The following is a 14,721-nucleotide window of genomic DNA, read 5'->3' as shown; positions in this document are numbered from 1 at the left end:
TCAGATATGCTGTCTATACATGGAAACGTGATTTTATGAAACACTGTATCAGTTTGCATTACGTGCGCAAGTTTCTTTTCTATGTCTGACCTGTTTAAAAACTTTTATGCAGCTTTGTAAGACAAAATATGGAGAGAGTTCTTTCATAACCACACTGAAAGCCCAGACCTAGCTCACTTAAATTCCTTTGAGTACGTCAGTTTTCTCTGATATTCTCATTCCGACTTCGAACTGTTGCCGTCATTTCAACCATTCAGCAATTCTGAAAGCCTTTCATTTAGAAGGACCGTCAAGTGGATGGCATTCTCACCGTTTTTTGCAGGCAATAGCTACAAACTCGTTGACATAGGTTAGTTATAAGTCTACAACTGACACATTTCGCTATATGGAAGTTAATTTCTGTTCCAATAAGACCAAATATTTTTCATTAAATCGTCATAAAACGATTCGAGCTTCCCAGGTCTTCTAGATTTTTTAGTCAGTTATTTAAAGACTCTGTACCAACTACTAGTTACTTAACGACGATGGGATTAGTGATAGCGAGATGACATTTAGCGAGATTTGGCCGAGGATTCGCCATGGGATTACTTGACATTCGCCTTACAGTTAGAGGAAACTTCGGAAAAGCCCAACCAGGTCATGAACCCAAGCGGAAATCCTACCCAGCTCCGGAAGAGCAGGCAAACGCGCTACCGTCTGAGTGACGCCAGTGACCTTTTTACTCACAGATAGGCCTAAAGCATCTACGTTTTCATTTTGTGCGAGGAAAATGAATTTGAGAGTCTTTGTGCTAAACCGAAACTGATTTCATTATAGCTTACTCTTGGTGAGTCTCCTCGGTGGTCTTGCGGTTACAATTTTGAATCCGGATTCAAACCCGGCCAAGGGTAATGGAGTTCACAGCGCAATAAAATTCTTAGCAAGGGTTTCTCCGGGAGGATATTTAAGCTTGAATCCCGTGTCGTAGATTTACTACCCTGTCCCTGATTTTTACTCTAAATAGCTTCTGCGATTGGAAATTGGGATTGTCGTTACATAAAATATTGCTACTACTACTACTACTACTACTACTGCTACTACTACTACTACTAGTACTGCTGCTGCTGCTACAATATTCTTTACGTAAAAGAACTGATGTTCTATGTTGTCTGTCAAAAACTTTTCTCTGGTGCATTATATTTTGAAACGAAACGAATTTTTTTTTCACTGTACACTTTTACTGATCGTATACATTTTAATGTTCCCTATGTGAGATTTACTGGATGCATTTGAAATGTGGATATGGAGAAGAATGGCGCGTATGATATGGACAGATAAAATAAGAAATGAAGTTATGCTGGAAAGAGTGGGCGAAGAAAGAATGATGCTGAAACTCATCTGGAAGAGAAGAAGAAATTGGTTGAGTCACTAGTTAAGAAGAAACTGCCTACTGAATGATGCAATGGGAGGAATGGTGAACGGAAGAAAAGTTTGAAACGGAAGAAGATATCAGATTTTTAGTTGGTTATTTAACAACGCTGTATTAACTACTAGGTTATTTAGCGTCGATGAAATTGGTGATAGCGAGATGATATTTGGCGAGATGAAGCCGAGGATTCGCCATAGATTATCTTGCATTCACATTACGGTTGGGGAAAACCTCGGAAAAAAACCCAACCAGGTAATCAGCCCAAGCGGGGATCGAACCCGCGCCCGAACGCAACTTCAGACATGCAGGCAAGCGCCCTGACCGACTGAGCCACGCCGGTGGCTAAGATATCAGATGATGGACAATATTAAGGTATAGGGATCATATGGGAGATTAAGAGGAAGGCGGAAAATAGGGAAGATTGGAGAATACTGGTTTGCAGTGAAGGTCCTGCCCTTATGAATGAATGAATGAATGTATGGAATTGCTGAGATGTATTGTGTTTAAATATAAAAGAATGATCTAGTGTAGAATTATTGAAATCGACCCATTCAACCCCACGCTTGGCACAAACACTCGTGCAAAGAGAATTTATATTGTAATTTCACAAGTCTATTATTTGTTGTTGTGAAAATACCTATATGAAAATATTCAGCGTAATTCTAGAAGGGTCATTTATCAATAATGTAACGTCTCTTTGAAGTGAACAGGTCCTTCAGAGAGGAGGAGTTGATAATATGGCAACAATGATGCAATTGTGGAATGTGAATTCAGAAAAAACCTTGATTTTCTCGGGTAGAAGGTGTCTCATAATCGCTTTCCATCACATTACTCTGAAATCATTTTCTTTGTTAATAAGTAGCCAGTAAGGCTCAGGCTGTGTCTTATAAATGAGAAGGTAGACAAGCATACACTACTGTCTTTAAACAACAATTTATATAATAGAACAATAACAGACCTAGTATATCAGAATCAGACTTTTTGGGTATTCCACCTGTGCTGGAATTTAACATTTCCAACTTTTGGGACTATATATCTACTGGTTCCAGCATTAGAGCAAAGCGCATGTAGTTAGTACGTTTTCGAGAACGTGCCGTTAGACGAACAGCTGGAACATGGCCTTTCTAATCCGGCGTTCAATTCCCGAAGAGTCCATACGGAATTTATGGTACTTAAAGATTGTGACGGCGCAGTGTTTCTGAGTGAGACCTCTATAACTCCACCATTTTTTCATTATCATTTATGGATGGTGTGGGTTGTAAATAAAGGCTGGAAAAATGTACGCTTTCTTTGGTTACCTTCACTTTTCAATATGGGTGATAAATGACCAATAATTTTTTCTCGAGCCCTATCATTTAGGAACAAGTTTCTTTTATATACTTATCGTTAATATAGGCCTACAACATGCTGAAGATTTTTAGAGTCCTCGGAGCTGCTGTCAGGATGTCAAAAGAAAGGTAGGAATGGGAAAGGAAGCCTTTAATAGAAAGAGGAGCATTTTTTGCAGATCTTTGAGAAAAGGACTAATGAGTGGCATTGTATGGAGTAGAAACATGGGCATTACGACGAAGTGAAGTGGATTGTGGATATGGAGGAGATTCAGCGTGTAAAATGGAAACAAAATAACAAATGAAACTGTGCTAGAAAGAGAGAGTGAAGAAAGAATAATGCAGAAACTGATCAGGAAGAGAAAAAGAAATTAGCTGAGACACTGTCTAAGGAGAAACTGTCTACTGAAGGATGCACTGGAAGGAATGGTGAACGGGAGAAAATATATGGGTAGAAGAAAATATCAGATGATAGACAACATTAAGATATATGGATCATATGCGAAGACTAAGAGGAACGCTGGGTTTGCTGTAAAAAACCTGCCCTTGGATAGAAAATTATGAATGAATTAACCTCGGTTTTAATGACAAGTATATATAGTAAGCATTAGACAACCTAGAACGAAGGTATTCCGTGGTTTTCCTCAGGCGTAAGACAAATGTCGGGATGAGCCCTATAAGAAATGGGCCACGGACCTATATCCCCTTCCCCATATATATTCCCCTTTATTATAAACGACGTATGCCCTAGTTCAGAACATATAAATTGTCTATTAAATATACGAGGTCACTCAATTAGTCGCAAATTGAAAGGACAGGGACCTCTCAAATTGCAGATTTAGATTTCACGGCGCTTCTTCCGACGGCCTTCACATGCTTTGTCATCGAACAACAGATGACAGCGTCTTGCCATCCTAACGGCAAACACCAGCCAGCTCTTCCTCTTCCCGTTCCGTGATCACTTGATCGAATCTCAGCCCCCCTCGCGTATGTGGTACCTAAGAGGTTACGTCCAATTTCGGCTTCCCCTTCAAAATTTTCTAGAGTTCCTTCAGTGGAGCAGCGTAACCCGGAGTGAGACTAGTGGCCAACAGGCTTGGAGCTCACATATTTAGTTTTGTGCAGCCCCCAACCCCTTGCAAGGACGCGTTTTGCGTACCTTTTAAAATTTTTCCTCCCAATTCTCTTTCGATTTTTCGAACCTAGAACGATGAATTATCACTCATAAAATGATGCGAGAATAGGCCTAATACTGCTATCTTGGATCTGATTATCAACAGTAGACGCAACAGTATATTAACCCATCAACTAGATATACTTACGTAGACCTGCGTACTCCAATGGACATAGCGATGTGACACACTTATTCAAGTCTACGGAAGCTTCGCTAATTACTTCACTTCTTGACTACATTAATTTTGTGTTGTTCTCTTCAGTACATTGCCGCCATTATCGTTCACATCCTTATCCTGAGTCCAACACAATGGAGTTCTTAAGTGTGGAGGAGACCATGCTGAAGTCCACTCATTGTCAGTAAAGAACATCAGAACGGGTCGCGGTAACAGGCACCACACACTCGGAGAACGCATATACAAACATACTTGTATGTGTCCCGAATGGGATTTGAACCCGCAGTTGACCGCATTGCAGGAATTCGACATTGTGTATATTCTGAACGGTTCACCATATTAGCATCATGTTAATAACAGTCCTCCCCTCGTTAGCTTTATGAGCAGGTTTAACTTATCACGTTTGATGCGCTTGTTGCATCTCACAATTTCTCAGCGTTTTGTGCATATGCGAAGAGGAAATACATATTTTGGCCTTAAATATTCATATCAGCCAATGAATTACTAAAATACTACAAAGCAAATTAAGATAAATTATCTTTACGTAACCCTATCCTCAAACTAAAACATGTGTCCAACAACTTTGTTCAGTTCTATGGAATAGGCATATTACTGTACATTCAATCATAGTGTTCTAGCCAAGGGCAGGGCTTTCACTGTAGACCCAGCATTCTCCAGTCTTTTCTATTTTCTGCCTTCCTCTTTGTCTACTCATATGATCCATATATCTTAATGTCGTCTATCATCTGGTATCTTCTTCTGACCTGAACTCTTCTCCCGTTCACCATTCCTTCCAGTGCAGCCTTCAGAAGGCAGTTTCTTCTCGACCAGTGACCCAGCCAATTCCTTTTCCTCTTTGTGATCAGTTTCAGCATCATTCTTTCTTCATCCACTCTTTCCAACACATCTTCATTTCTTATTCTGTCTGTCCACTTCACACGCTTCATTCTTCTCCATATCCACATTTCAAATGCTTCTAGTAGCTTCTCTTCACTTCGTCGTAATGTCCATGTTTCTGCCTCCGTACAGTGCTACACTCCACACAAAGCACTTCACTAGTCTCTTCCTTAGTTCTTTCTCCAGAGGTCCGCAAGAAGACGCTTTTTTTCTATTAAAAACTTCCTTTGCCATTGCTATCCTCCTTTTGACTTCATAGCAGCAGCTCATGTTACTGCTTATAGTACACCCCAAGTATTTGAATCTGTCCACTTGCTCTACTGCCTCATTTAGAATTTGCAAGTTCATCTTCTTTACTTTTCTTCCTATGACCATGGTCTTCGTCTTGTTAGGCATATTACAAACATACAAAATCCATTATATTTAATACGGTGGTACGAATCATTATGAGATGACACATGGTTCAGAAATTGGATTATAAAAAATATACACCAAAAATAAATGCGACAGAATGGATTGTGGAAGAAGATGTGTACTAACAAGAATGGACAGAGTGAGAAACGAGGAAATTCGAAGGCAAATGCAAGCAGATAAAATGTTTTATTTTACATAGAAGAAAAGAGATGACTGTGGTACGGACACGTCAGAAGAGTAGATAGAAACTGGTGGATAAATGAAGTCTCTGAGTGGAATCCTATGAGAAAACGAAAAGAGGACGATAAAGAAGATCATGTAGGGTTAAAGATTATGAGTATGATGACATGAGGATTAAAAGACGGAGAGTGGGAAAATCGGATGGAATGAGAAAGTATGCTTAAGGGCACTATGTAGAGCTGTTTACAGTATTTTCGCGTATAAATATGAATATATAAAATATTTGTTTCCTCTGATTACATCAAACACAGACTAATGTTCTTTGCACCGTGTGATAAACACATTTTGGTGAGTTGTAAGCTGGCCACAGAAACAAATTATCTTTCATTGTTTTAATATAGACATGGCAGAAAGAAGAGTATATTGAAAAAAAGAAAATTTGCGATTGTCAACAGTTAGGTACACCTATTACAAAAAAAAAAAACTTAATATCACACTTTTAAAACATTCCTTCCATTTAAAAAAACATATTATTTGAGAAAATGAGTAGAATAAAAATACTACTTTATCAATTTCACAAGCACAATCTGACAAATCCCCATATTTTCACTATTAGAATTAAATATTTTAGAATAATAGTCCATTTATTTTGAAGAAATATAGAGTTTACATTAACATATAAAATTTCAGCTCTTTATCTTAAGTTGTTTCTGAGTAAATGGTTCCTGAATTTAGAACAACAAAAATTATTAGTTTTAATACTTTTTTTTCTATCATTCCTGCAATAAAACAATGAAAGATAATTTGTTTTGTGGCCAGCTCACAACTCACCAACATTTGTTTAGGAATATTAGTCTGTGTTTGATAGAAACAGAGAAAAAATACTTTATATATTCATATTTATACGCGAAAATACTGTTAACAGCACTACTCAGTATCCTTAAGAGAAGGAAAGCAGCGATAGCTATAAAATCCGAATGATGATGATGATGATGATGATGATGATGATGATGATGATGATGATGATGATGATGATGAAGACGTAAGGATATTGAATTCTGGTGAATCATAATAAAGGAACAATTTAATGTAAATAGAGTCATCCTACTACTGTGAACAATTAGTAGCCTAGTTAATAGAGTTCAGTCGGATCAACGACAAGCTACAGAATTGAAGAGGATAAGTTGATTCTGATAAAAAGTAGGATATTTTTCACTTTAAATTTAATATGTGTTAGGGCAGAAATTCGTTGTATGCTTTAGCGTATTTTGGCACAGAAGGAACTTACAATGCTCACCATCATGTGAGCAGAGACTAACGCTGCATGAATACCAGCACTGTCATTCGTTCGGATCCTACATAGAGCGCGATTGTTTGTCCATTACCAGGATGAAACATTTCAACATTCATTGTATTGTGAAAATGTGACAGAGTTACGAAAATATTTATCTGATAGAAAGTCTACAACTTACTAAATTGAGAGAGTCGTAAACAGTTGAAAAAATATCACCAATAGAGCAAGGTTATGGCAATCGACTTAAACAAAAGAAACAATTTGTAAATTAGTTACCGTATGTATCTCGCTATGATGTAGTCCACAGATCTGTTTGACGGTGTTACATTATTGACCTAAATAGGGCACTCATTTGCAGCAAGACCTCAGAGCCATAATAGGCCGGAAGTATTGAATTAATGGGGAAAATCTATGACCTCAATGGGAATCGAGCCTACGATCTTCCGGCTTACAGTGTTACGTCTTAACCGCGACGCAACTGCGCGTCACAAATGTTGCTGTAATGATTAATTTTAATAATATATTTTTACAACCATCATTGAACATTTTATATTGAAACATAATTTCGTGTTTATCGCCATGTAAGGATTGTACTTCTAAGATAGGTTTTCCAGTTTTAGAATTAATTTTATTTATTTTGCTAATTTGTTAATAATTGTAACATAAAATATAAAAGGCTATAAACAGATAAAACTTTAGCTCATTCCTGAAAGTAGAGGCGGATTCCTGAATTGAAATTAAGAAGTATATAATACAATTTGTCTTATGTCTGCTACACAATAAGAATATATAAATTTAAATTTACAATTTTTCATTATTTATAAAATCCATACATAACTTTTTAAATTTAATACTGGAACTATTAGAATTGACAAGATTATAATATTTAAATATAAATTTGTTATATATTCTTGGCCTAAATTACTATTATGATTAAATATTGTAGCAGTGTTGCATTTTGGTTCAAACAATTTTTAAAGAATTCGTACCTTTTGTGCGAGATTTTTTAGTTTTTGCACCGTGCCATAGATGTAGACGCATTCAATTTTTGAGCTATTTATCAATTCCGTTATCAGGGAAGGCAAGAAAGGAAAGGGGAATCTATTTATTGCAGCCATTACCGGTCCTAAACATGATGAAGCCGATATATGTTGCGCCGAAACGTTGAGTTGGATGTTTCTGCATCTATGACACTATGCAAAAATCCAAAAATTTGGAACCTCGGTGAAAATCGTGAGAGTCTGAGATCATACTAAATATGTCTTATAATGAAATTATGAGTTAAATTGCTCAATTCATATTCTATTTGAGTATCCTCGATCTCATTTACCCGGTGTGTATTAGTTGCATAACAATATTTATGAGTCGCTACAAGTTTCCTTGTACCGCTGTATAACTTACAGTAGTAGGTTAATGGTGGAGTTATACCTAAGTAAGTCTTACTTCAGTCTTAATTCCTTATCAGGAAGGGTTACATTTTTCGCATACATTTAAATAAAAATATGACATTGAAGTTATTAGCAGTATTATCTGACCTCCCTCGTATTTAATGCTTATTATTTTTATGAGTATTTTGCTTAATAACATCCTGTTTGTGTCAGCATCTTTTCTGTCTGTCACATGCCATCGCAAGTTACTGCGTAGTTTCCAAGCAGTTTAGGTGCTTGGTAGGTCGACAGGAAGTACGGACATGGTCATAACAGGTCACATTTTTCTTACACCGAGTTGAAGCTATGAATTAACCTGGCATCATAATGTATGTTGTGTGTTGATGGTTGTAGTCTTTGTTAGAGTTCATATCCCACGCATCATTGTGTGGAGAGCAATTCATCTTTTCGGGGACGTGTACGTTGGAACACGGTACTTGCATTCAAGTTACATCCTGGATAAAGATAATAAAAATTCTTAACTTCGTAAGGTTTCTAGTGACTCATAAGTTCTACGATTTTCTTAAGGTTCCTGTTTTACTTTCAATTCATGGCATGAAAATGTGTGTCGTTGTATTCCTTATCGGTTTCTGGGCGTTGTCTTTAAATATTGTTTCTCTTTCACAACCCACAGATATTCTAGCAACCCTCCTGCTAAGGAATATATTTGAATTTGATAATTTATTTTCTCAGAAACAGTACTAGAAATGTGATATAGGTATGGTGAAACTATCTTACACAGTTTCTTTGACGATCACAAATGCCATCGGACCGACTAGAGATTAAATCTCTGTTATTTTAGTGAAAGGCTGAAAGATCACTAATTCTTACCTCAGAAGCCAGAAGGAAGTAAGTCCAAAATTTCCATTTTGAGATATGCTGAATGAATGTTCCATTTTAATACAGCTTCATGACTTTCTTCCTTTCAATATCTAAATATATGTAAGCAATTCTCCATCCCTATAATTCGGGAGTACCAACATCAAAACAAGCACAAAATACTATATACTTGTATGAATCAACCATAACCTGAATATCCATGTTTTGGCGCTTAGTTCCTTTTGCTTTCTGACGCAAGATTTGAATGAATCTTTGCTGGGTTTAAATTTATGTTACTATTGAATATTCGCTCATTTTATTAGTATTCAATATTGCATAGAGTTTGTATATCGAAATGTCTTAGAAAAATTAACTTTGTAAACATTCCAAATATAGTTAAAATTGAAAAAAAAAAAAAATTTAGCAGACGCAATGGCGTTTTCACGTACATAAATCTTGGAATACTTTATGTCAATTCTAATGAAATGGTAAAATACTTAGAAAATAATGTTGTTAATTGTTTATGATATTGAAATAAATCATATTCATATATACACTTATATTACTCATTAAGCCAAAAATATTAGGCTATAATTTCAACACTCGTGAAACTTTCAGTATCTACTTTCAGATTTTGTTGTTTGTTTACGTAAAGTCAGAAATTAATGTGAACACCAAGTAAATTAACTCTAATGAAGTCTGGAGAATTGTAACAAATACCAGAACAAACTTCCTTGAGAGAAAAATTTATTTTCCATCGAAGTCTTTATGATGAGTAATTTAAGCTCATGAAGAGCTTGAGAAAACCTATTTCGTCACTTTCTCCACGATTTGTAACTACCTGTTCGTGTTTGTTACCGGCGTTGAAATCTCCGTAGAAAATAATACGTGCCTTGGATATCATGGCTTTTGTATCCCTCTCGTAATATAATTAAGGACATAAAGACAAAACTTAGCACAAATTTATTGAGTTTTTAATGTAATTTACTTTTAGTACCATATTTTAGTATTAGTATTATCTGTAATATAAGCTGTAGAGATGATATTTATACACGATCTATGCATATTCTCTCTGCTATGCTACTCATAACTTGGAGAGGATTGCGTTGCAACATAGCAAGTTTAAATTTATTGCCTGATGCAATCATGTCTCAAATTATGTTCTTTAGTTTCGGCCTAAGTTCATGGAAATAAAAACTTATTTTATTACTTGAATGATATTTTAAGATATTTTTGTGTATGAATGATAGCTCGAGATAAAGTTTACACTCCCCCTTCAGTGTATATTGAATCAATAAACAGGTCATTAACAGATCCTGAAAGTGAATATTTTGTTGATAATAAAATGAAGATTGTAATTTATTTCTATAACCTTATTTTATATAACTTATTCTCTATGTTTTACCTGAGTAACTTAAATTCCTTTTAGTGAAATTCGGAGTTAAATTCTTGTCGGAACAATAATTAATGGTTTTACTTTCACTAATGATTTATATGTATATGAACGTAAATTGGGTACAGAGTGAAGTGAATTATCGGTTAAACATAGAATTGAAAGCTTGGATTCTCAACTTGAATACTTTGCGGTTTGTCAGTTTCAAAAGAAATGTCATTTTGTCTATAATTATAATTATAATTTCGATGCTTTGCTTTCTATCTACCTCAGGAGGATGAATATAAATATGATAAAATGTAATTTACAAACATCATATTTTAATATCAGTATATGATTATTCAAATGTATTTACTTTTAATCAATTTATTTAACGACGCTTTGAACTAAAAAGTTAAAGAAAATCGGTGAAATGATAGTGGAATATTCAAATACCGCCTTCCGAGGCCGCTCAAGCGTTAATTTTTCGTTGAATCTTGTCTGAAGCATCTATGTTTGTTCATTATGACTATGCTGTCTTGTCTTATAAACAACTTGAAGTCATAACTGTGATGACAGAATTCGAGGTACTTATGCGAAGTCTTCTTCATCAAGGTCCAGTACAGTGTAGATGTTAATATGTCTCATCTTATTAAATTTAATGAGGAGGTAACTAGAATGACTACACTGGAAATGACGTAGTTCTCACCTTATGTCGATTCCAGCAGGCCTACTCATCTGATTTCTTCCCCATCGTGATGTTATGTAAGCTGTCAATCATATCTCTTTCAGTTTTGGATATTATAGACTATAAATTTAAATTAAAAATTGCTACTTCAAAAAACAGGAGAAAGAAATTATGGTTTAATCGGGAGATGTTATGTGATTCAGTATTGGTCCAATCTCAATTTCTCTCTAATATAGATGGTGAATTTTAATAAGCGTATTTTATACATTTAATGTTTCTCATTTGTATCTTATCTGCAGTCATAATAATAATAAATAGTAATATACGACATTGTTACCAACTTTACCGCAATTAACACTATCATTTTCTGTATGAATGAGACATACTGAAGTGAAGCCATATTTCAAATCGCTGCAATGGAGAACTGAGAAGCTAGCAACCAATTACGACATTGCTGTACTTAATATTCATGTTTATAAGAGCAGAACAGTTCTTGTACGTTTTGAAGTTTGTTTCGTGGATGTGGAAGAGTAGAATAATGCATCCTATTCGTGGAAGGTTGCACTAAAACATAATCGAGTGTCTATCAATTTGTATGAAGTAAAGCGTTCTTGTAATGACATCTATTAACGGAAGTTTAAATATACATGAAAAATATCAATTTAAATTTATTTTCAATAAGGCTGTATTTATTAATAACTATGTTTATTAACTCACATAACTTAAGAGAAATTATTAATGATCAAAATATTTTTCCTCAATTTGTTGACGAACGACATGAGTGTTTTCAACATTGGAATGTTGTTTACCTGTATTTGTCGAATACTCCTGAACTGAGTCAATTTAGCCTATGTTTAAGTATTAGTGGCTATATCCCAAATAAAATTTAATGTTGAGGCCTCGGAAATTGACAGTATAACTCATAGTATGATATTATTTTAGACTTAAATTTACTAAAAATCAACTTTAACGGTTTTTTAAAAATTCTACTCAGGCATTAGTACAATAGTTCTGAAAATATAACAAGTTCATATTTTTAAGAAATATCTTCAAATAATATATATACCTAGAGATAAACAAAACGTACTTCATATAGGGTAAAGGTTGGTAATATTGTGATACGAGTAATATTGTGATAGTTCTTTTTGAGAATTTATTACAATTTTACTGAGCGAGAGAAGGATCGGTTTTGTGCAGAAATTGTTCACGAACATTCCCTTACTACGTTGACGCAAAAAAAAGCGATCTTTCTCTCGCTCAGTAAAATTGTAATAAATTCTCAAAAATAACTATCACAATATTACTCATATCACAATATTACCAACCTTTACCCTATGTATGTAATCAAAAAATTCGAAGACAAATAGTTATTCAGTTATTGAATACTTTCACTCTATATGGGATTTTCACATCATATTTTCAATTTCTTTTTTCCTTTCTCTCTTCTATTTTGTTTCTATTTTTAATAAGGATATGTTTCGTTTCCCTTGTTTATGGTTTATAAATTATGTAAATTGTAAGTCTATTGGGCTTTGTCTGTTATGTTCATAAATAAATAGATAAATAAAAATATGTTTTGGTAGATTATAGCAACACAAGGATTTGCTGACGAGGACGAAACATAATTTTTTAAAAAAGTTGGGTCCTGGGTACAGTATAATGCTAACCGGCAAGCTGAGTTATCTCTATCCAGCGGCTGATTATTATTTAGAAAGAAAGATGGTATCCTGGTTTAGAAAAAATGGTAGTATTTTCTTTGCCTTAAATTTCGGTGTGATTGTAAAGAACACTAATTTCCTAGTGAATGCTGAAATTCTTTTATGGGCGTAAAGCAGTTTCAGGATAATCCTGATTATTTAAATTCCTTCTATTGCCTAGGTTATGGAAGCATGATAACTCTGCCTCCTTAACCCTTTGTGCCTGCAAGGCGTACATGCGGAACAACTTGCTGTGTTTATTCTGCCCACATACCTTTGCTACTGGGATCTCTTGCGACTCGCCTTCTCTGCGTTCTTCATATTGGAGATGGCGCTGACTGAGCCGAACAGGATCTTAGCTGTGACCTGAACGCGTCTCTGTGTAGTCGAACCGCCACTGGCGCCGGTGTACCCTGAAGAGATGCCCTGTCCCTGACCGCCTCCACCGCCCAAGCCTTGTCCCTGGCCATATGAACCGCCACTGCTGTTATTATTGGCATCACTAGACAAGCACGATTTGCAACCTTCCGGCATCTCGCTCGTCCTTCGATTACGATGATCGAGAGGTGTAACCGAAATGGAGAGGCTGCGTCGGTATTTCTAAGAAATACCAGATGGTCTACGTGAGTCCCACATGCGCACACAAGTTCTAAATTAAAAATTCTTCTCAATAACAAATTCCTTATTCACTTACTTGCTTGTCTTCTTTAATGCACAAATTCGGAGCAAAAAGAGTTAAGAAAACTGAGATTTGTGATTCACAGAACTTACGTTTCAGTAAATTTATGGCTTCATGAAAGTGGCACTTTGTTAGTTTTCTTTTTTATAAACATTTCAGGTAGTTATGTTATATATTTTATTTTCAAGTCATAGGTTTTTGGGTCTGTTAAACGCCCTTTAATATGATTTTTAATTTTTTTGTATCAACTTTAATATTACACATGTACATTCAGTTTTCTACTAACACTGCTACCTTAGCATATCAATTACGTAATCAGGTTTTGCATCACCTTTTATATCACAATTGCACCTTCGAAGTTGGCGAAAAGTTCTATAGCTCCATTAAAAAATGTAGTCTCTTTTACTAAAAGTTCAAAACACAAATTTATGATGCTTTACAAGTGGTGTTATACTATATGATATATCGCTAATGGCGCGTACATTTACCATTGTAATATTTTTCTGCCTCACTATATTTACCGTTTCTCAGGAAGCTAAATTTCTTCTGTTTTCCATGTCCTCTGTGAATATATCTTCCTGTCTTGACGTTCGTAGTAGATGGACGTAACCACCAACGTGCAGCTCTTCGTCGAAATGCTCAAATCTTCCAAATGGCCTTTATATCTCGGTCCTTCACTGTAGTAAAGTCATGTGAAAGATGTCAGTCCCTAAACTAAAGGTAGAGACAACCTGGGTTACTACACATTGGCCAACACACTGTCTTCTACTTGGAAAGTTTCAAAAGAGAGACGCAAAGTGGGGGAGACGTTAAAGATCGACTGTCCCACCATACACCACTCAGATATTAGGTTCTACACCTCGAGAGATATCCATTTAATATTTTTTCTATCTTAAGTTCCAGAGAGAGGGATGTTGGAGGGGAGGAGTAATCATCTATGACGGGGGTGTGTGTGATACCTCCCCACTTCGAGCATGAGCTGGAAGTAAGTCAGTGGGACATTGCCTCTCTCTCTTGCTCTCCATGCCACCGCCATGTAGATCCTAAGTTACTCGGTCACAAAAGTAGGGTAAAGTAATGGACATGAATACAAGCCAAACTTTGAGGTGGAGTAAGGTAGATGGAAGGGGAAACAGGAAGGGAGAGGTAGGGGTGTCATTCTCAGGGTC

At 35.7% G+C, this 14,721-nt stretch overlaps 1 protein-coding gene across 2 annotated transcripts in view; it reads right to left on the bottom strand.

Annotated features, from left to right (window-relative positions):
- The window catches only part of LOC138701815 (uncharacterized), a 103,334-nt gene extending 88,959 nt beyond the window's left edge, over nucleotides 1-14,375 (bottom strand). For both annotated transcript variants that reach the window (XM_069829091.1, XM_069829092.1), the window contains exon 1: nucleotides 13,148-14,375. The gene's annotated coding sequence lies outside the window, so the exon portion shown is untranslated. The remainder of the gene's footprint in view (nucleotides 1-13,147) is intronic.
- Between the last annotated feature and the right edge of the window lie 346 nt (nucleotides 14,376-14,721).

Source organism: Periplaneta americana, chromosome 6 (assembly GCF_040183065.1).
Source record: "Periplaneta americana isolate PAMFEO1 chromosome 6, P.americana_PAMFEO1_priV1, whole genome shotgun sequence".
Lineage (NCBI taxonomy): Eukaryota > Metazoa > Arthropoda > Insecta > Blattodea > Blattidae > Periplaneta > Periplaneta americana.
The sequence above is the reverse complement of the archived record's forward strand: the minus strand, read 5'-3'. Positions and strand labels throughout refer to the sequence as shown.